This window comes from Copadichromis virginalis, linkage group LG22 (assembly GCF_057382275.1).
Source record: "Copadichromis virginalis isolate Kocher_CV1m ecotype Utaka linkage group LG22, C_Virginalis_male_GT1.1, whole genome shotgun sequence".
Classification (NCBI taxonomy): domain Eukaryota; kingdom Metazoa; phylum Chordata; class Actinopteri; order Cichliformes; family Cichlidae; genus Copadichromis; species Copadichromis virginalis.
In genome coordinates this window covers 17071805-17093318 of record NC_140638.1, presented here as the reverse complement: position 1 = coordinate 17093318, position 21514 = coordinate 17071805, and the positions used below count along the sequence as shown (strand labels likewise).

General features: G+C 40.2%; 1 protein-coding gene across 4 annotated transcripts in view; it reads left to right on the top strand.

The window, feature by feature from the left end:
• atxn1a (ataxin 1a) overlaps nt 1-21514 on the top strand; it is a 118572-nt gene that overhangs the window by 77709 nt on the left and 19349 nt on the right. For 3 of the 4 annotated variants that reach the window (XM_085447026.1, XM_085447027.1, XM_085447028.1), the window contains exon 3: nt 8100-8215. The gene's annotated coding sequence lies outside the window, so the exon portion shown is untranslated. Of the gene's footprint in view, nt 1-8099; nt 8216-18990; nt 19154-21514 lie in introns of those variants that run through there. The other variant, XM_085447029.1, reaches the window with a different exon arrangement.

The following is a 21514-nucleotide window of genomic DNA, read 5'->3' as shown; positions in this document are numbered from 1 at the left end:
GTGATGATTGCAACCTCGTTCCTTCCCCAGCTGATTGTGACTGATTAAGTAACGTGAAGCAACATTTTCCAACTTGTTAAAAAGATGTTCTATTTTGCCTTTTTTTGCAAGTGTGGAATGCTCCTCTTATTAAATTACAGTGAAGGCTTTTGATTGATCGAGTCACTATTTTGTTTATTTATATGATATTTTACTGTCACGGAACACTGAACATCAGCTGTCGTGTTCCCACGTTTCAGAGCATTTAATTGGGTTTTAATGTGTTAGCTAACATATTTCAGAACTTTCCTGAACTGTATAGTACTTAATCTATCAGCGTAATTACTGACCACTAAATGTGGTGGTAAGCAGTTTTAACTGGACAGTGACACTAACATATAGTGCTGCGCAAAGGTCGTGAGTCACCTGTCTTTTCTTTATATTTTGGTTCTACGGAGCCAGGCTTTCATATGGTCAAGTGTTCTTGAGCAATAGTTCTCCAGGCTTTCTGGTTTACAGTCCAGTCCTTGTACCGAACCTTTTTCAAAGCAACGAGTTAAGTGGCTTTACAAGCAAGAAATAGAAAAAAAATCCAGCAAAGAGCAGACACAGTAACTCTGTCTGGTCTCATCAGAAATGGTTGGAAGGTTGAATGTCAACAAAAGAGTGAGGTATGCCAAAATACACAAGAAGTGTAGTACAAACAGCAGCGAAACAAGTCTTATTGAGTGACAGAGGACTGAACAAAAGGCAGCCAACTTTCAAAGAAGAACTCCTTCAAGAATCCTCGTGAAATACTGATGACTACTGAAAGAAATTACAAGGAAACATGTTCAAGAGAGTTTAGGCTCAGGTGTTGAAGAATAAAGGTGGTCATACCAAATATTGGCTTACAAGTTTGTTGTAATTGTACAAACTCTGTTTTGGCCTTACATGCATATAAAGAAATGAGAGTTGGTTCCAGAGTTTTGCACGGATTTGTGTCAGGTTAATTAGGCCTGTGATCACAGCAGCAGTATTGGTGTTCCAACTCTTATCCATACTGTAGCTTAGCACTCAATTACATATTGATTCTTTGTTCTTTTAATACAATCACACACACAAAATATCCTACATGAGATCAATTCTCATTTACCAGTGTGTTTGAAAACTATGACCTCCATCAGTTAAACTGTTCTATACTCTCAGCCTTATAATGGCATTGTTGTTACTTTAGGCTTTGAAACGACTAAGAAGGAAATGCTATTGGGTGAACTAGACATTCCTCTGAGATTGTTCTTATTTTTTCATGTGCGCATGTGCATGTGATTGTTATTTGTTCATCTTCCTACTTTTCAAAAACACATTTTAAGGTTGTATGCTAAAAATAGTCCAGGCCTGTAACAGGAATGATTTGTTTTTGGCACAGATTCTAACACAGCTGCCACGTACACACTTCCAGTAACACGGCAAACATTAAGTAAAGGATAGTGATGATTACTGAAGGACACGGCTCTTTCCAAACACATGTGCGCCTATGATAACATTCCTGTTCTCAGCACCTTAAACGTGCAGAGGGCTGATTCTTCACTTGTGGTATGACAAGATTGTTGGAGTCTAGGGAAATAGGATTGTGGTTGAGGAAGGCATTTCCCTTAAATTACAATGATGGTCAGTCACTCAGTCTACACACACACACACACACACACACACACACACACACACACACACACACACACACACACACACACACACACACTGCATTCTTCTGCCTTAAGCAACCAAACAGCTGTCAGACACTACGTCAGCTCCTGAAGTATTCCGTCTATGTGTTCTTGTGATTGTGATCGTCTGCCATACTTATAATGACGAATTGTGTGCTGTACTACAGCAAAGGTAATTGGTAAGTAAGTGAAAAGAGAAACTGGATTCTTGAGGCTTTGAAATGGTCTTACTTATCCCTCAGTATTTACAGGAAGATAAAGTGCAAAAATCTAGACTTTGAAGGCTTTTTAACCTTGAATTTATCTACTATTTACTAACATTCTGCACAATTCTGCAAAACATTGTTAAATTAAGGTCTGGTTGAGCTCGGCTCTTGAACCCAGCATTTGTGGTTTCTACAGTCTACAGCAAAAAAGGAAAGGAAAGGGAAAAAATGCACCATACATGTTCGACCAAACTTGTGCAGTAGGCATAGGATTTGGCTGCAGTCATGGTAGAAGTGGGTGGATGTTTTATTTGATACACTTGGCGAAAAATGCAAGCACTTAAACAGATGAAGTGATGGTTGAGTGGACAAAAGCATTCATGCCGTAATCACGCCAGCATGCAGTCAAGTACAGCGAAACATTCACACAGAGAACATTTGTTAGGCGTGTTGAATATCATCGCCTTTGAAAGAGAGAGCCACGCACTGTTACATGCATCATTGTGAACCCGCTTACCCAAAGTGAGGGCACAGAACAGCAGCAAAGTCACACAAAAGACTGCAGCTTTGGTGTTTTGTCATTTGTTTACTGGCTCCAACACTTAAAGTAGCTGCTCTGGGAAAAGGCTCTGGGCAATATACCAAACTTTTGTACTGTATGATCACAAGTTTGTCTTGATGACAGTGAATCAGCATACATAAAACGTCTTTCACCGACTGCTGTTGTACAGGGTCTGTTGTTGAGACTGAGGTAGATTAGCAGCAAATAGATGAATACTGGAGGCATTTTGATCATATGAGCGTTTGCACAGTAGCACTGAATGTGGTCTTTGTTGGTTTGGAGGTTGAATGCACATAATGCAAGTCACTTTTGACAAATAAATGTAATGCTGTATAATTCTGGTACAATATAATGGAAAACCTTAAGGCACATTCATTTTCAGTACACACAATAAAACAACCTCTCATAAATACACACAGGAGCTGGCTACTCCACTGCGGTTTAGAATTAGATCAGCTATTTATTTAATGTGGTTTAAACTGAACCACTCCTGACTAATTTAGCCTCCCTAATTTATGGATGTGATGGATTAATACAGTGTTTATATGTGTAAAATAGACAGCGTACAATGTGGAGTATGGAAAAAGCTTCGGTAGGGGTGGGGTAAGAAATAATTATATCGTATTTATCACAATTTCATTTAAAATTTCAAGTGATTTTCTTCTCTTTATGAAAAATGAAATGGAACAACAAAACCAAGATTAGGACTGATAAAGTTGTGTCACACTATATTTACAGTATTTTACTGATAGATTTTGTGTATTTAAAGTTAAATTAAAGTTTTGTTATTTATTTTAATGAGCTTGTGAGTTATTTAGTCTTCTGGATTCATCCCAAACATTCATTTTTATTGCTATTACTAGTTCATGCCCATCCCACCTGTATTGTTAGCCTGTTTGAGCAGTGAAATTGAAATGGTACTATGCTTGTATAAGGTGTTGTAGCTGCATAAATGGAAAAAAAGGATCATTTTAGCAAGTGGTTGCTAGGCAACATGATGATGATATAATATATTATGTGCAACTGAGCCTTTGTGGATATAAATGAGATGTTATTGTCATGAAATTAAAGGCAAAAATAAAAGGTCATTTCAGGTTGTTGCTAATAATTTTCTTGGATATTAATTAGAGGTTACAGTCATGAAATAAAAAAAGTTGCTTTTATAAAGTCTTATAAGTCCAAAAATCCCCCAAACAGGTCATTTTAGCCTGTTTTTGGATGGTTGCTGGGCAACATGATGACATCATAACGTCTGATATACAGGGTGGGCCATTTATATGGATACACCGTAATAACATGGGAATGGTTGGTGATATTAAAGTCCTGTTTGTGGCACATTAGCATATGTGAGGGGGCAAACTCCTCCAGATGGGTGGTGACCATGGTGGCCATTTAGAAGTCGGCCATCTTGGATACAACTTTTGTTTTTCCAATAGGAAGAGGGTCATGTGACACATCAAACTTATTGGTAATGTCACAAGAAAAACAATGGTGTGCTTGGTTTCAACGTAACTTTATTCTTTCATGAGTTATTTACAAATTTTTGACCACTTATAAAATGTGTTCAGTGTGCTGCCCATTGTGTTGGATTGTCAATGCAACCCTCTTCTCCCACTCTTCACACACTGATAGCAACACCGCAGGAGAAATGCCAGCACAGGCATCCAGTATCCGTAGTTTCAGGTGCTGCACATCTCGTATCTTCACACCATAGACAATTGCCTTCAGATGACCCCAAAGATAAAAGTCTAAGGGGGTCAGATCAGGAGACCTTGGGGGCCATTCAACTGGCCCACGACGACCAATCCACTTTCCAGGAAACTGTTCATCTAGGAATGCTCGGACCTGGCACCCATAATGTGGTGGTGCACCATCTTGCTGGAAAAACTCAGGGAACGTGCCAGCTTCAGTGCATAAAGAGGGAAACACATCATCATGTAGCAATTTCAAATATCCAGTGGCCTTGAAGTTTCCATTGATGAAGAATGGACCCACTATCGTTGTACCCCATATACCACACCAAACCATCACTTTTGTTTTGTTGGGTTAGTGTCAGACCAATAGCGGTGGTTTTGTTTGTTAACTTCACCATTCACATAAAAGTTTGCCTCATCACTGAACAAAATCTTCTGCGTGAACTGAGGGTCCTGTTCCAATTTTTGTTTTGCCCATTCTGCAAATTCTGTGCACCGATCTGGGTCATTCTGGAGTTTGTAAGGGTGCCATTTGTGAGTAGCTAATATCCGCCGAAGGGATGTTCGACTAATGCTACTCTCCAGTGACATGCGGCGAGTGCTACGCTGTGGGCTCTTGCTGAATGAAGCTAGGACAGCCACTGATGTTTCTTCATTAGTGACAGTTTTCTTGCGTCCACATTTTGGCAAATCCAACACTGAACCAGTTTCACGAAACTTAGCAAGCAGTTTGCTGACTGTAGCATGGGAGATGGGTGGACTCGTAGGGTGTCTTGCATTGAAATCTGCTGCAATGACCCGGTTACTGCGTTCACCAGATATCAACACAATTTCGATCCGCTCCTCACGTGTTAACCTCTTTGACATGTCAATGGCTGTGAACAAAGAGAAACTTGTAAATAACCCATGAAATAATAAAGTTACGTTGAAACCAAGCACACCATTGTTTTTCTTGTGACATTACCAATAAATTTGATGTGTCACATGGTCCTCTTCCTATTGGAAAAACAAAAGTTGTATCCAAGATGGCTTCTAAATGGTCACCACCCATCTGGAGGAGTTTGCCCCTCACATATACTAATGTGCCACAAACAGGACTTTAGTATCACCAACCATTCCCATGTTATTACGGTGTATCCATATAAATGGCCCACCCTGTAGATAAGAGCCTCTAGGAGCCTAAGATGTACCTATGTGCCAAGCTTGGCTGCTCAACTCATTACGGTCTAGGAAGAGTTGGCAGTCAAAGAAACAAACTCACAGACAGAGATTTCCTGTTTCATAGTAAAATGGTACCAACCCAAACAGCCAGAGAGATCTCCTATTCCTTATTGCTCATATTCAGACTTATTAAATTCATTACTTTGCACGCGTGATTAAGTCATGGACAACAACTTTAACAAAGCTATTAAGATGCACAGGCTCTACTCCCATTATTGGTAAAAGACCAAAGTCAGAACAAGACAAACTGTTGATTAATGAACTCAGAGTTCAGATATCCATTAAGCTCTTTTTTTTCGTTTCTTAAAGCCTTTGAACGAATCTACTACCTGGACTTGCTGAATAATTTTCAGCTGACAGACATTTCTGGTGTATTTGTTATTATTCTGAAGATGTGCGGATTCAAAAGTATCAAACTACCATGAACAAGATGTTGCTTTGAAATAGAGAAAATATTCAGTCAAAAGATTAGACCACATGTATTAAGCACTGTTAAGGGAGATGGACTGCTGTTGCGGTAATTCCACCTTAAAAGCCGTATTGAGCAAAGCAATTCAAGTGCAACAACTCTTACAATCACTCACAATAAGCGTGATTAGGAGGTTAATGAGGTAAAACTCTTACACCGTAGATTTCTTATATTTTCTGTGTGTGGATATTAAAAAGACATTATTAAGTACTTTATTTTATAATGACTAATAAATAAGGTCTGACAGTATTGGTTCTGCTCATGAAGCTGTAGAAATCATGTTACTTTTGTTTTTTTACCCTTCACAATCTAGAACAGAGATTTATCTCAGCTTGTGTGTGAGGAGAAAGGAGCAGGTGTCTCTGTTTAAGAGACCCCAGGTAGTTGAAGGATTAAATAGACAGCTGATTCAGATTACAGGCACAGTCTGAAGTAATTAGAGCATCATGTGAAGGGTGATTTAGATATCAGTTATATGATTAGCTTTTTTGAATTGTAACAAGTCTATTTTATCGCAATAATTCTAATTTACAGATATGAGAAATGAGCAAATAAAGCATTGTTAGTTAGTTGGTTTGTTTTTTGTTTTTTAATAAGAGAAGCTTATAAGCTGATAAATTGTGTTGATAAGATGAGAAGGTCTGTTTTGTTTTCCCTGAAAGTTGGTGCAGCGTTAGATGAAAACCCTCGCTGTCTGTCCTGCTTTGCCCTCACTTCTTATCATCCTCCTCCCTTTCTGCTGACATTTTTCAGCTTTTCATACTCCCTGCTGTGCCTCGCTGGCTATGCCAGTGTTGTCATCCCATTGAGTTTCTATCTGCCTCTTCTCTGCCACCATCTGTTTCTCTCCTCTGCCTCTCTGTTGTCTCCCTCTTCCTCCCTGCTTGCTTTACCTCTCTGTCCCCTCTTTTCTCTCCATCTGTCTTTATTTTTCATCACCTCTGGATTGTCTGTACTCTACTTTTTCTTTGGTCTCTCAACATATTTTTTGGCTCTCTGGTGCTGGGTTTTCTTTCTCTGTGTGTAATGCTTCTTCCCTGCATCCCCCTTTTCTCCCTTGTATTTTTTATACCATGTGATCAATTCCTTTGCCAGTTAGTGTTTGCTAATCCATGGCCTCAGTGCTCATCTATTTTTTCCTCTTTCTCCTCCTTACATAAACCCATTACAAGTCTCTGTAATACACAGAACCCCTCTTGCTTTCTTTGTGCAGACACTTTAACGCATGTGTAAATGTTTAAGCCTGATTCTGTTGGGCACTATCAGTTTTAACCAGATATTTATTTTCTCTCTTCCTCTCTCCGTCCCACAGAGTGATCATGCATAACTTAAAAAGTGTGAATGGAATGACATATTTTACTATCACAAAACCAGCCAAATGCTGTAATCCCATCTCGGTTTCTTATGAGCTGCAATGAAACACTTTCCCACAGCTAAGACAGCTGCATACAAACTTCCCTCCCACACCTCCCCACCTCTTTTCTTGTTGTCAGACATATAAGAACTAGGTCAGTAGGATGTTTGGCATCCCACATATACCCCATAAACATTCATAGACACACACATACTGCCGCTGACTAACAGCAGGGAACATGTGTCTTGTATCCCCATAACATAGCCGTCACTCCAGCACAACCTGCCTAATTAGTCCCACAGAGTGTGTACACACTGTCGACAATCAGCTAGTCTGTCTCTTATGTTGGTGCGTGGGCGTCTGCTCGAGTCAGCTTGTTGCACATTTGATGTCTTTAAAGATACTCTGGAGTTTCTTCCCCGAGTATGACATGCACTGTGTATAATGATGACCTGCAGTTTTTAAAACAGCGAAGCACTTGAAGCTTCTCATAGATATGGAAGTGCTAGATGTCCCCCACCTTTTCTCTAACAAATATCACAAATCATTTTTAACTTATGTTCATGCACAGCAACAATCGCAGCATAAAATCCACCTATTCACACATAATTCATCAACATCCACATAATCATGACAGAAGTGGGGTTTTTTGTCTTATTGTAGGACTTTTATTTACTTGTTTGTAGCAAAATAATCAGAACCACGGTTTTTCTTCTTGAATCAAAGAAGAGCAGTGATTATTTTTATTGACGGAACAATGCAGTCTGTCCTCAGCTGTGTGTCCAGATCCATTCTTGCTATTGCTGACACAGCGTATATGAATATATGTGAATTTATATAAACATATGCGCTTTCCCCCTATATTTCCCTATAAATTTTGAGTAACTTTGTTTGTTGTTTTCATTCACCAGGGAGTGCTGTGTCCCTGAGTCAACACACTGCATTCTGGGATAGTCTGGAACCCTCTCCATGGGCTGTACCACCTGCTGACACACCTGGGGGCTCTGGAGGGGTTGTGTTGAATGAGGTAAAATTGTCTTTGCATTGATACCATGGTGAAAATTATTTTTTAAAAAGCATCTTCTGTTCTTTGCTATGTAATCTAGTTTCGTCTGTGCACGGCGACCCGCTGCGTATCGTGTTTTTAAGTTGCTAGAACTCAGGTTGTGCTTGACAACCTAGGACACAGTAGTTGGCTCATTACTGCTGAATCACAACTGACAAACTGCTATCACATTGTTATTTCAACCTAAAAGCTGTTAGTCTGCCATGGTTAATTTGATGTTATTAGTTCTGGCATCAAGGACTTTTCCAGATCAGTGTTTTCTCTTTGACTAAGAGTCCAGTTTTGCAATAAACCTGACATTCCAACTGCTGCACAGATGCGTGTTTAGCAAGGTTCAAATCAGCGACTTCTACATGTAAAAAACAACACACCAAAAACCACCTTTCATATGTGAGGTAAATGTACGGCTTGAGAAGGAATTGTTTGGTTTACAGCTTTGTTTGCATTGCATATGTATTTCTAATGTTTTTCTTTCAGTATCTGCTATCTAATATTTCTCTACAAATAGAGCTGCTGTTCTCAACATTTCTTGAAAAGCACAGACTACAACTGCTTTGATTTTCTCTGAATTACTCACTGCGAAAGTGCTGTCTTTTTGTGGTAATATCGATCCCCAAAGGGGAAATTCTGTTTCGCTTCCTACCTTTACCGCAGGGAAGTAAGATGGCAGGGTCAGCTACAGAATAGCACCTTTGGAGCTGCTGCCGATTATCTCACTCACAGACATTTCAGTGAGGTCAAGGATTTGAACTCGGGTCTTCTGTTTGATGGATAGCCTCTCAGCTCACTATAAGCTGTTTTCCCAGTGAGTCACAAGGAGAGAAACAAGTTTTAAAGTAGAATATTTTAACTCCTTTTAAGCCCAGCTTTGGTAATCACATCTAGTAGAGATGCTTAAACACTGGTTTGAAGACAAAAAAAGTGAGCTGTACTGTCAGTAAGGCTGGTTCTTATACAGTATGTCATTGCTTTTTCTTTTTCTTTTTTTGGAGTAGAAAACATGTTCCTGCCTGTTGTTGTGATGCAGTGGCAGTAAGGGAATGCACTGTGGTCCACATCTCTATCCACCAGTTTACTGCTGCCTCAAAAAAATAAGAAAGAAAAAAAAATCACATATACTGTAAGTACACATCCACAGAGAGAACAGCAAACCCATTTACCCCACAGGGAGCAGCCAGCACGGCAGTTTCACTGCCTCTCTATGCTTTTGTATGTCTCTGTCTTCCTGCCTCCCTAACCCCCCCCCTCCTTCCTTGAGTTAATTGAAACTCAAATAAATGAAGATTTATTAGCGTCATATTGATCAAAACATATTGTGTCCTAAAAAACGTCTCACTGCACTGCTTGTTGAAGAGTACAAATATGAATTTAGAAAATGTCCCTCTTCTTCTTCTTTTTCTGTAACGGTGTTGAAGTGCACACGGCTGTTATTTCCTCCTTCACACTATCACCCTTCTTGTCAAATCCAAACAGTAAAAATGTGTGAGTGCTCGTGAGTGTGGGTGAGAGAGAGTAAAGCAGAGAGACAGAGAGAGAGAGTGTCGGTGCTATTCTTGGCTGGTTGGGGAAGTCTTGGCTCCCTGGCGTATGGGAAAAGGGCTCTTGGCAAGTCTCGAATCGAGGCATTCCATTATGTTGTCCTCTTGAAACACACACAGACATGCAAACTTGTTTTTGCCACTTAAAAGGACGTCGCATTCACCAAAACTTACTCAAAGGAGATTTTAACCATAATCACTATGTGCTAAATCCAAATCGTTACATTCACGAAACATTAAGAATTTACCCTAAAATGTGATGGTTTACATTTCAGTTGTAGAAACACGCCAGTAGCTTTCTAGTACTAGTACTTTATGCCCCGAGGCTCAAAGCTAGTTTCACTGTCACTCAGTTGCGCACACACGCAGACAGCATTCAGCACAATATCCTTCGAATCAATTGCCTAAGGAGTGGGAGGCTGTCTGCATGGCTTCTATCAGCTAATAGATCTCTCAACATCCCTTTCTCTCTACCTCTGTTACTCGCTCTCTTTGTCCGTCTCACTGCAGCGCAAGTACAAGGTGACATCACTGTCTCGTTCACCGTCTCTCTTATCTTCTTTCTGCTTCGCCATCATTTACTTGTACTTTAATCCCGCTCCCCCACTCCTGGTCCCGGTGTCCATCTCTCCTGCCCTCTTTTTTTTTTCTTTTTTCTTTTTTTTTTACCCTCTTCTCTCTGTCCTTCCCTCTGTTTCTCTACCACTGCAAAGGCTTACATAACTGCAGTCAAACCCTCTGGTGTTCCAGGCAGAGATTGGGTTTGGTGTTGAAATGGGGTCATGGTCAGAGGGTGTTGTGTCTCAGGAGGACACGTACGACCATCCTGAAGGCAATTTGTGAGTGTTTGAGTGTGCGTGTGAGACTGGGGTTAGGGGGAGTCCCAATAAAGATAGTAAAACAAGGGTGTGTGTCTTTCTAAAACACGAGACAGCTGCATGCATACGGAAGCATATTGCACAGAAATAAGCTTGTTTTGCTAACTGCACACAATTTGCTGGTCTTTCAGTTTGTGTGTGTTTGTGTGTGTGAATAAAAACAAACCGAGAATAATGATGTTAAAAGAAAGTGACAGATTAGTTGGGAAAGTGAAGCGAGCAGTGACAAGCCTGTGTGGTCAGTCTGTCTGTTTCCTTTTTGTCATTCTAGCTTCAAAGTCTGAAGCAGTGGGAATGTTGGAGTGAACCAAATCCAACTCACTGTTTGTGCATACTTGAAGCTTTTTTCTTTACCACAATCTCTAAATATAAATTGCTTTGTCAGGTCAGGCGAAGTTGGAAAAATGAGATTGAAGCACTAACATAAACTTCAGTTATGGTATTTCTAGTGTAAGCTAGAAAGTCAAAGTAATTCTTTGGCTCGTATTATCAGCCAAGACGTTGCATATATAGCTGGGGAACAAATTGAAGGCCAGAAAAACCACATAAAGTACGTTGGCATGGTGCTTAAGGTCACTACAGCCCGTCAGAACAACTTCAGTGTAGTGGTGTTTTGAAGATGCTGGTGGAAAGTGTTGCCTAAACACACAGTCGCATTTAAGAAATCTTGAAATGCCGTAGTTCCTTATCAACAAATAGGCAGAAATTGAAGCAGCCTTTAGAGTTTACACATGTAAAGACTTCCACTTCTTTGTTATGTGTGTCCAGTGATGAAATCAATCAGTCCTGTGAGGTCTTTTCTTTGGAAAATGTAGAAATACAGTTACCCACTAACTGCATGCTTTCTGTCTTAGTGAGAAAGTTTCCATCTTTATTTGTCTACGCACATATAACATTTAAAATGCAGCTTTATTTTCTGTTGCAGTATTTTCAGTTGATCACAGATTTGGAAAATAAAATATTATCCCTTTGTTACCAGCACAGAAAACCTTATTCCCTTCTGGGAGACCGAGAGGACAGAGCACAGCTATTTTCCATAGTGTGCAGGGTAACATGAATGGAGGGATGTATGGATTTGTATGCTACGTTAAACTCTATTCTTTTCATCACACAAATTTTAGCCTCACAAGCAGGGATGCTGCTGGGCAGCATGCAGACACCTGTGGAGCGTGGAGCCTTTGTGTTTGTGAGAGTCTGCCTGTGGAATTTGTTTGTTTGGATGATTGCTGAGTACTGTACTGGCTCTGGTGTGCGCTGCACGTGTGTCCTGTTGAGTCTCAGGAGTGTTGGATGTGTGTTTGTGTAGAGCAGAGGACTTTGATGAATGTGTGCTCAAGCAGTGGCGCTGCCGCTCTGACATTTTTGTCCGTGTGCCTTTGAAAAGGTGGAACGCATTATTCATAGACAAGGACACATGCTGAGCAGCCGCTCACCTCTCCTTCATCCACAAAAGGCCTGCTGCCATGCCCATTCATGCCAATTAGTGCCAGTCTGCCTGTCTGTGTCCATTACAGCGGGCAGTTCACCTTCAGCGAACACAGCAGTATTGTTCTCTGTCCTAGATGTCGACACATGCAGCGACCATCCTAAAATCTGAGTGAATTCTTCTTTTTTTTTTCTGTCAAGGAGGGAAAAAAATAAAGTGTATGTGCACTGACAAACAACTCCAGCCACATTATGTATTAATATTTGTCTGCTCAGCCATTCTGTTTAGTGCTGTGATCTCTGCAGCACCTCAGACTCGCGCACATGCACCTGTCAGCATAGTTCTCAGCCTGACATCAGATTTTGAAAGCTCTTACTCATGTCAGCGGAGTCTGATTTTTTTTTCTTTTTCTTTTCTTTTTCGCATTTCTCCCACTTATATGAACAAATCATCAGATAAACATGGGCATCGCAAATTGACTTTTTGTATGAAAAAATGGGATGGAAGGAAGGAAATCGGTTTAATAAGAAAAACTCTGTCAGTCACACTCTACATATGTTACATTGTAGGAGATAATAAAAGAATTATAGAGCATAACTTTCTTCCCATCCAATTGGAAAATCTTATTTAGGGTGAGCTACTAAAATTCTTTATAGGTGCTGTTCACCTGCAAGCTACTTCTCAACCCACCTCCACTTCAGCTCTACAAAGTACAAAGCTTACCTGATGTATCTGACTAAAACACGCCTGCCACTGATTTGCTGTTGCTCTCCCCACCTAATGATTTGAATGTGTGCGGACAGAAGGGAGGGAATGCCCCCTAAACAGTGCCATATTGGCAAATTACTGCATCAGCTTTAACTATAGTGGTTCTGACTGAAAATTTTAATATGGGAAATTTTTTATTCTTTTCATCTTGAGTTTGATACCAGTAGAAGTACTAGTACAGGCCTATGGTACTTAGTGCATGATGTGTTGTTAGGTGGTTTCTAGGCAAAATACTGTCATCATAATACCATGCTCATTTAAAGTTTTGTGATAATAAATTTTATGTTTTTGTTATGAAATTAAAATGATTCTATGCTTTATAAGGCGCTTTGGATGAATAAATGCTAAAAAACCTTTTAGCCTTATGTGATATAGATAAGAACCTGGTTCTTATCTATATCACATAAGTCAGGAAGGTACATTTTAGCAATCTGCATGCCCATTGGGTACTCAACCTGGGTGCATGTTTTGGTTGTTCAACTCCTGATTGTGAAGCGGGAGTTCACGGGCAAACAAACTCATTATGTGTATTATAGTAAGATTTGTCAGATGAGTCAGCAAGACAAACATTTTTAAAATGCCTAAAACAAAAAGTAGTGAAGGAAAGTAATGAAGCAACCATGAGTAAACTTTAAAAACCTTTAAAAAACAAACAAAAAAACCCCCAAACACACAGATTCAGTAAACCATTTCTTCATTATGTGAATATGAAAAAGTTTTTTGTTTTTTACAATTTTTGTTGCTTCATTAGCTTAGTGCAGGGGTGCCAAACATCTGACCTATGAGCTAAAATTGGCCTGCCCAAAGGTCCAATCTGGCCCACTAGATGGCTTAGATTTTTTTACTGTATTTTCATTAGTTTTACTACCAAAACTACAAATACTACATATTTATATATATATATATATGTATGTATGTTTGTATGTATGTATGTATGTATGTATGTATATATAGATATGTATAGATATGTTCATTCAATATTTTTATTCAGACATCTCAGGGATTAAATATATAAACCTCTAAGTAAAGTAAAGTAAGGGGTACAGTATTTCTTTTTTTACTCCTTTGGCCGACTTAAGATACAAATGGGCTGTATGCTTGCACTAACTCCATAGGACCACATGGGGTCAGCGTATGTAATTTACAGTGACCTTACTGGTTGTTGTTTTTTCTTCTTCTTTGTTTATTAACTACAGTCACTGGATAACTGGTTCTTCTTGTGAACCCTTTTACATTACACAATAAATTATGATTCAAGCTTGTGGAGAAATATTTCGATGTTCTTAAACACTAATTGAGTCATATTTAGAATTTAAAACAGGATTACTAATTGTATGTATTGCATTTCTTGAAGGGTTGGGGAAGGTGGTTGAATGGACAAAAGGGTTCTAGTTGTGTGGGCAGAGTGAATGAATAGATTGCATAATGGTGTTTGGATTACATTTATCTCTCTTTTTTACGCCTCTTTTCTGTCTTTTACTTTTATCTCCATTTTTCTCTCTTCGTTGGGGTCTTTTTTTTTTTTTTTTAACAGAAGATGAAAAAAACCCAACTCATGTTTTCTGTCTCCAGCTACCTCCCATCCCACATTTCTCTTTTACTCCCTTTTGTACTGCAACACACATACTCCGAACAGGATTATATATTGTCTTTGAAAAGATATCTGAGTGTTTATGTCTGCATTTGTTATTGAATAAGTGTGTTGGACTTTTGCCTGCATATTTGTGTGTCTGAATGTCAACGATGACTACTATTGTTTGCGTGAGTGTATGTGTGCCTGTGTGTGTGTGTGTGTGTGTACTCAGTAGGATTATGCAGCAATAGAGGAGCTTAGCAGTGATTTGCCCATCCATTCCAGTCCCTCCCTAATCCTGCAAACACACACATGCATACTTCTTTGTGTGTGTGACTAGCAGGGATCTAATAGTGTGTGTGGATTAGTAGGTTTGTGAATGGGATGTGGCTTGGGCCGAAGTAGCGCACTACACTGCCAGCAAGTTAACAGTCTGGCAGAGGGTTTGTGAGCAAGGTGAAAAATGAAAGATATTTGCAGACCGTGTAAATGCCCCAAAGTTCAGAGGGCACTATTAGCATAATTATGAAATGATTACAAAAGGTTCTGAATAATAGATTACTGACAGAACATTAGTTCATAAAGTCTGTCTGGCAGACACAGTTTGTGTGTATGAGTGTGTGACCATTAGATGGCTCTACACGTGCTCTCTCACCAGCTTGCGCACACATACACACACATAGTCACACAAAAGGCCCAGAGACAGATGGAAAGACATGGATAAACAAGGGAGCTGAGACTTTTGCCGACGGAGACGGGAGGGGATAGATGGGTAAAGAGAGCGTAGGATGGCGGGGGTTGCTGTTGTCATAACCACAGCGTGTGTGAAGTTTGCGTGGGCGACTGAGAGAGAGCGGCACAGAGATTCAGTGTGTGTGTGACAGGGAGAGAGAGCAGAGCAGTGTGTGATATGTATATGGGTGTGTGTGTATATATAGAAGCTTTTCATCAGTTTCCTTAGTGACTGGCTGTGACTGAGACTGTGCTCTGCAGAAAGGCAGAAGGCTGAGACAGAATAAGGCAGGTTTTGCAGTGAATTTTTCAGTGCACTTAACAATTCATTGATTCTTGATGAGAGGAGATCATTGACTGAGGTGTCATGTTATGAGTGAGTCTTGTTGAAAAGCTCAATGCGTGTGTTTTGATTCAACCTTCATTCTGGCCATTTCTAATCAAACTCACTAAGGAGTGTGGCTTGTCAGTCAGGTCTGCATTAAAGTGCTTCTTGTTGTTTAAAGTGGAAAGATTATGTCAAATTATTGTCAATCAAAGAAAAAATGTGTGTTTTTCTAAAGCTGGAGATGTGCGATGATTATGATGTCGTGTTATACACATACAGCACATTCACCATGAAGCAGTTATGTACATTTGTAGGGATTCAACAGGACACTTTTATGCTAAAGGACAATGAGAAATGGGTTTTGAGGAAGGCAAGTCGTGCCAAGATTGAGCAATAGTGATGTTTTGGAAGCGTATTGGTTTCCAATTTTCAGTCACACCCAACTGAATCAGTTGTCTTGGTTGGGCTTCAGGCTACATTTGAAACAACAGGTATCATTTATCTTTAGATTCAGCAGTTGGCGAAAAGTTTCACCAAGGCTTCAGGCGAGACGGTCCACCTGATCAAAGGAGGGAGGCGTGCAGGGCTAGACTTCGGATCGCCAAGCAAGAAACTAAAATTTCTAATTTCTTTCTGCTCATTCTCTACTCCCACTTTGTCTCGCTCTCTTTGTCTTATCCTGCTTTCACTTGTAAACAAACCCACACAAATAGGGCTGCTCGATTATGGCAAAAATGATAATCACGATTATTTTCACTGAAATTGAGCTCTCGATTATTTGACGATATTTATTTAACCCTTTAAGACCTACCATAGAACCAAATCCGCCAGAGCTTATATATTTTTTTTTACATGTTGTAGTGGCATTTTTGGGAGCATTTCAAGTTGCTATACATCAATACAACTGTTATAGCCCATATTTTAATAATATGTATGCATTAAGTCCATAGTAAGTACATTAATTGCAAAAAAGTGCAATAAACTACAAAAAAATTGAAAATCGTTTTTGTTTGTTTTTTTTACATATATTTCTACTTGGGGAAATTTAAGGGGCTTATCCCTCAAAACTTTAAATACAAAAAAGTTGCAAAAAAAAAATAGTTTACAACAACAGGAAATTTATTTTGAGTGTCTTCATAGTTTTATTTTGGAGATACAGCAATTTTTATATACTGCAGGAAAAACAAAGAACAATCCTATGATGCAAATTTGCAAAGAAAACAGCAGGTGCATCAAAACAAACTATTTCCAGCAGTGCAATTCGAGTTCTAAGCATCCCAGAAACTATTCAGAAAAGTATAGAGTCAAACATGACTTATAAAAACACCAGTATAGGCTTTTAAGGCCTACAAGTAAAAAACTACATTTTCCGCGAAAATGACGTCACTTCCGGTTTTGGACAGGAAATGGTGGACATGCGACAGTTCGCGTTGACGTCTGTTTCAATGTGGGAAGTGTTACGAACAGCTGATCGGATCGGCAAAGCGTGTTAAAATACTAAAATGTACTTTAATGTACTGAGACTTTATCATAGTTTGCATTGTATTTGATTTAAATGGAAAAACTAATGACTTGTTCTTCTAGTGAACTCTTCATACAGTGAATTATGATTCAAGCTTGCTGAGAAATATCTCTATGTTAGAAGGCTACAGGCTTACTAATCATATTGTATTTCTTGGGTTAGGGCAGGATGTTTAATGGACAAAATAGTCATAGTTGTGCAGTTTTTTGCTTTGCTTTTCCTCCTCAATCAGATATTTTGAGTTAATTCTTTTGAGCTTCATTTTGATGTTAAAAGACTCTTCGTTAACAACGTAATATTACGATTTTATAGCGCATATGCAGTGCATCATGAAGGATCATGATAAAATGCAGTGGTGTTGGTTACATTTCCAAAACTGCCTTCAAATTCCCCGATCTTAACATTTCTAAAGAAATGCACAATATTCAATTTCTTTAGAAATGGGTGGAATATTTTTGAAACAGGAAGGAAATTTCGCAACTTTCAGTGCCATAGCAAATCACGAACTGTGTTGTCAACATGAATGAAAGCCCAACCGTACTAGATGATCGCTTATCGGTAAGAATGCCCTATGAAAAATAAAATAAAAAGACTACAAATAAACTGTGACATTCCTGCTTTTTAAAACTCTTCACATTGAGCATTTTACTCTGTGTTTTATATGTTACCACATTCATTGCAAATATTGAAATGTCTCCTGCTGCCAGAAACTATGAATACCCAGTGTTGAACATTGGAACCCTGGAATGATATCAAGCTGACAGGAAGGCCAACTAAAACAAACAGGATGTCTTTTTAGTGCATGTTTAGACCAACTAAATCTTTCGGGAATCATTTTTCCGTAAGTTAGTTAGTCATTGCATGTGTGCGCACGTGTGTTTGTGTGTGTGTTAACATCCTATAAGAGAGTGCTCATTTCTCTTCTGTGCGTGCTACATCTCTTAGCATTGAAGAGCACATTTCATCTATATTTACTTCCAAATGGTCTTTTAACTAGGTCAGCTAACTAACGGAAATAGACTCCTCTACAATTGTAATCAGTCATACCATCTAGTGGTCAAAACTGGGAAATGCAGGCTTGTCGAATCCGAGCATGAAACCAACTATATCTGAAAAGGGGGACGAAAAGAGGTTCTGATTTTCCTTTTGCCTCCTTGATTTAATTCACAAACCCTTACACCTTTATAAACAAGACACCTTTCCTCGGTTCCTCTCCAGCATATATCAAATATGTCTGGCGTCACCGTGATCAGATCAGATCAGATCAGCCTTATATGCAAGTCTATCGGTGTGTCTCGACGAGTTTTCCATGTGTCACTCTTTCATGCGCTCACTCTGTTTCTGTCTGCCTCCCTCTCTCTAATCTCTACTACTCACTTTCTCCCTCCCTCCGCCTTTATCTCTCCCACAGTCCCCTCTCTGCCCTTCTCACTGTAACACCCTCCCACCCAGCCTCTCTCTCTCCCTCTCCCTCCCTTTCGTTCTCTTTCTCTGCTTGTAAGCGGTCTCTGGGCGTGCAGCCAGCTGGCATGTGTGTGTTTTTTGAATGAATACCTGATGAAGTTGGACGAGCGAACTGTGGGAGGGGCCCTGTGTGTGCTTGCGTGTGTGTGTGTGTGTGTGTGTGTGTGTGTGTGTGTGTGTGTGTGTGTGGGGCAGACAGTGTGAGAGCTCTGGCTCGCATTCAGCCCCTTGCATAATACACGTTGGAGCTCTGCATGCGGGACTCCCTCCCTGTGGGCGTGTGCTAGTGTGTGCTACCAGTTTTGTGTGTACGTTTGTGCGAGTGTGTGTGTGTGTGTGTGAGAGAGATCACCTGAGTGCTGTATTTCAGTGGTAGTGAGGGAGCTTCCTGCCTGCCAGATTTAGTAGAAGGTTGCTGGCTCTGTGTGTGTGTGTCTGTGGTGTCTGTTTGGGGGGAGGGGGGGGGAGAAAGGCAGATAGCAGTTTGTAGCACAAGTACACTGCTTGGGATTTACCGCCTGAGAGAGAGAGAGCGTGAGAGAGGGAGAGAGAGACTCGGGGTGCTTTACAAGGGACACAGCAGAGCAGGAGAAGGGAGCAGTTAAGGGAGCAAAGGAATGAGAGGGGGAGAGAAAGCATGCTGCAGAAGTGGGCTACTCCTGCTACCCTGGTAAGTACACTTCACACAGTTTTGCGCTCGCTCTGAATGAAGTGTGTATGGGAGCAGCAGAGTCAGCCTGTGTGTGTCTCAAATGCTTGTGGTGTTGTCTCACAGTATGCCTTTTGTAAATGCGTACTGCCCTAGTTTACCCTACAAACGTCGTTGCTTGTTTCTTGCATTCGTCCGTTCTCCTGAAGCTCTTCTCTTCTCTTCTCTTCTCTTCTCTTCTCTTCTCTTCTCTTCTCTTCTCTTCTCTTCTCTTCTCTTCTCTTCTCTTCTCACATTTTTCTCATTCTTCTCCTTCCATTGGCTCTCCCTGCCTGCCCGTCTGTGTGTCTGCCCCCTCTCCCTCCTCCCTACCCCAGCCTCCATCCACCCAACCATCCAACCAAGCTCAGGGCTGCCGAGGGGTGAGAAAGTGCAAGTCATGCAACACTGCCTAAGTGTTTGTTTTCTGAACAAGACTCTCTCTCTTTCTCACAGTCATTTATTTCTCTCCATCTCTATCTCCCTTTGTTTGTGTAACTCTTAACCACTCTCCCTCTTTCTCAGTTTCTCTCCGCCTTGCTACTCTCTTTCTCGGCCCCCCTTGAGCTTCTCTAACTCTGTGCCCATCTGTCATTGGCAGATCCTCCATCACTCTCTCACTATCTGTCCGTACTCCTATATGTGTGTTGTTTGTTGTTGTTTGTGTGCAATTACGAGCGGAGGATGACAGTGAATAAAGTGGCAGCCTTGTCAAAGTTCCCAGTCTGGCAAGGGTTCTTCTAATGTGCACACGCACACGCACACACATAGGCAGCGCCGTGCTTGCAAACACACACTCACACAGATGAATGCAAAACTACGTCAACCAAAACTGCAGAGAAGCTTAGATCAAGAAATAAGAGAAGGAGAGACAGACAGTGAAGTATAAGCCTGTAGCAACACTCTACTTTCTAGTTGAACTATATTTAGCTGTGAGATAACACATCACGTTGGACTTATCCCTTTGATCATGATTATGATTATGACTGGGCAATCATGCACCCACACACACACTGAAAGGCATATACATTATGTGCAGCAGCATTTGCATAAAAAAAGTTGCAATAGCATGTAAAATGTAAACAAAACCCGAGTGAGATGATTTGCATTCATTTAAACCGTTATTTCATAAAAATATCTTGAAATGAGAAATGTGTTTATTAGAAAAACACTTGCTCATTTAACATTTGATGTCTGAAGAACATTTTGAAAAAGTTAGGATAATGTCACATTCACCACTGTGTTGCATCACCCTTTTTTAACAATACTATAAGTGTTTAGCAACCAGTTGCTGTAATATTTACCCATTCTTTATAGGATTTCAGCTGCGCAGCAGTTTACTCTTTTGTCTATTTCCTTTCATAAGGGTGAACCAAAGGGAGTTGTTTAGAAGCAGCACTCTTACCATAGAGCCAGTATGTTGGTATATGTGTAAAATGTGGTTTGGCATTATCTTCCTAAAAAATATTTCATCTGGATGGCAGTCTGTGTTGCTTTGAAATCTCAAATATTTCTCAGTATTAGTGGTTCTTCACAAATGGCCCCTGCCATGCTTCCCTATTTGAACTGTGTGCTGATAACAAGTCAGATCACCCCTCTTCTCTGAGGTCATTTTCCTTATAGTTTCCAAAAGATGTTAAAGTTGTAAAGTTCTTTATTTAGGTTGTTGTCCCAGCTTTCTCTCATATGTCTTTCCACGTCAAACTTTAGTATGTTAGTCTCCTTTGTCCTGTTTTACATTTTGTAGATAGCTGTATGTCTTCTGTGTTTTGTGTAGTTTGACATTGCTTGTCTTGTTGTCTTGATTGTTTTCTGCTGTGTCTTGCTACCCAGGCATTTCCTGTTTCCCCGATTACCCCTTAGTGTGTCTCTGTGTGTATAAATAATCATGTCTTCCCGTTGTCCTTTGTCACAGTGTCTATTACCTATCTTGTGTGCCGTCTGCAAGTTTTTGGTCATCGGTTGGATTTTTGCATGGACTTTCTAACCGCCTAATAAAAGGTGCATTTTCTGTTTAAATGAATCTGCCTCCTGAGACTGCATTAGGCTCCTTATCCTGCAAATCTCGTCACCTTTTAATCGTTCTATACGTTGTATTTCACTCACTCTGTAGAAGCAGAGATGCCATGCTGGCCTGCCATTTTCAGCATCTTGGGACTCAGTGTCTTGTCCAAGACACTTGGGCTTGTGCAGGAGCGTATGATTAGTGGCCAGCCCGCTGTACCATCTAAACCGCAGCTGCTCAGAAAGTGCAGCCGCATTTCTGGATCTTGTTTATATAAATATTTTTTTCTTTTTATGGTAGAGCTTGAGCTGGCATTTGTGGATACGACGATGAAATGT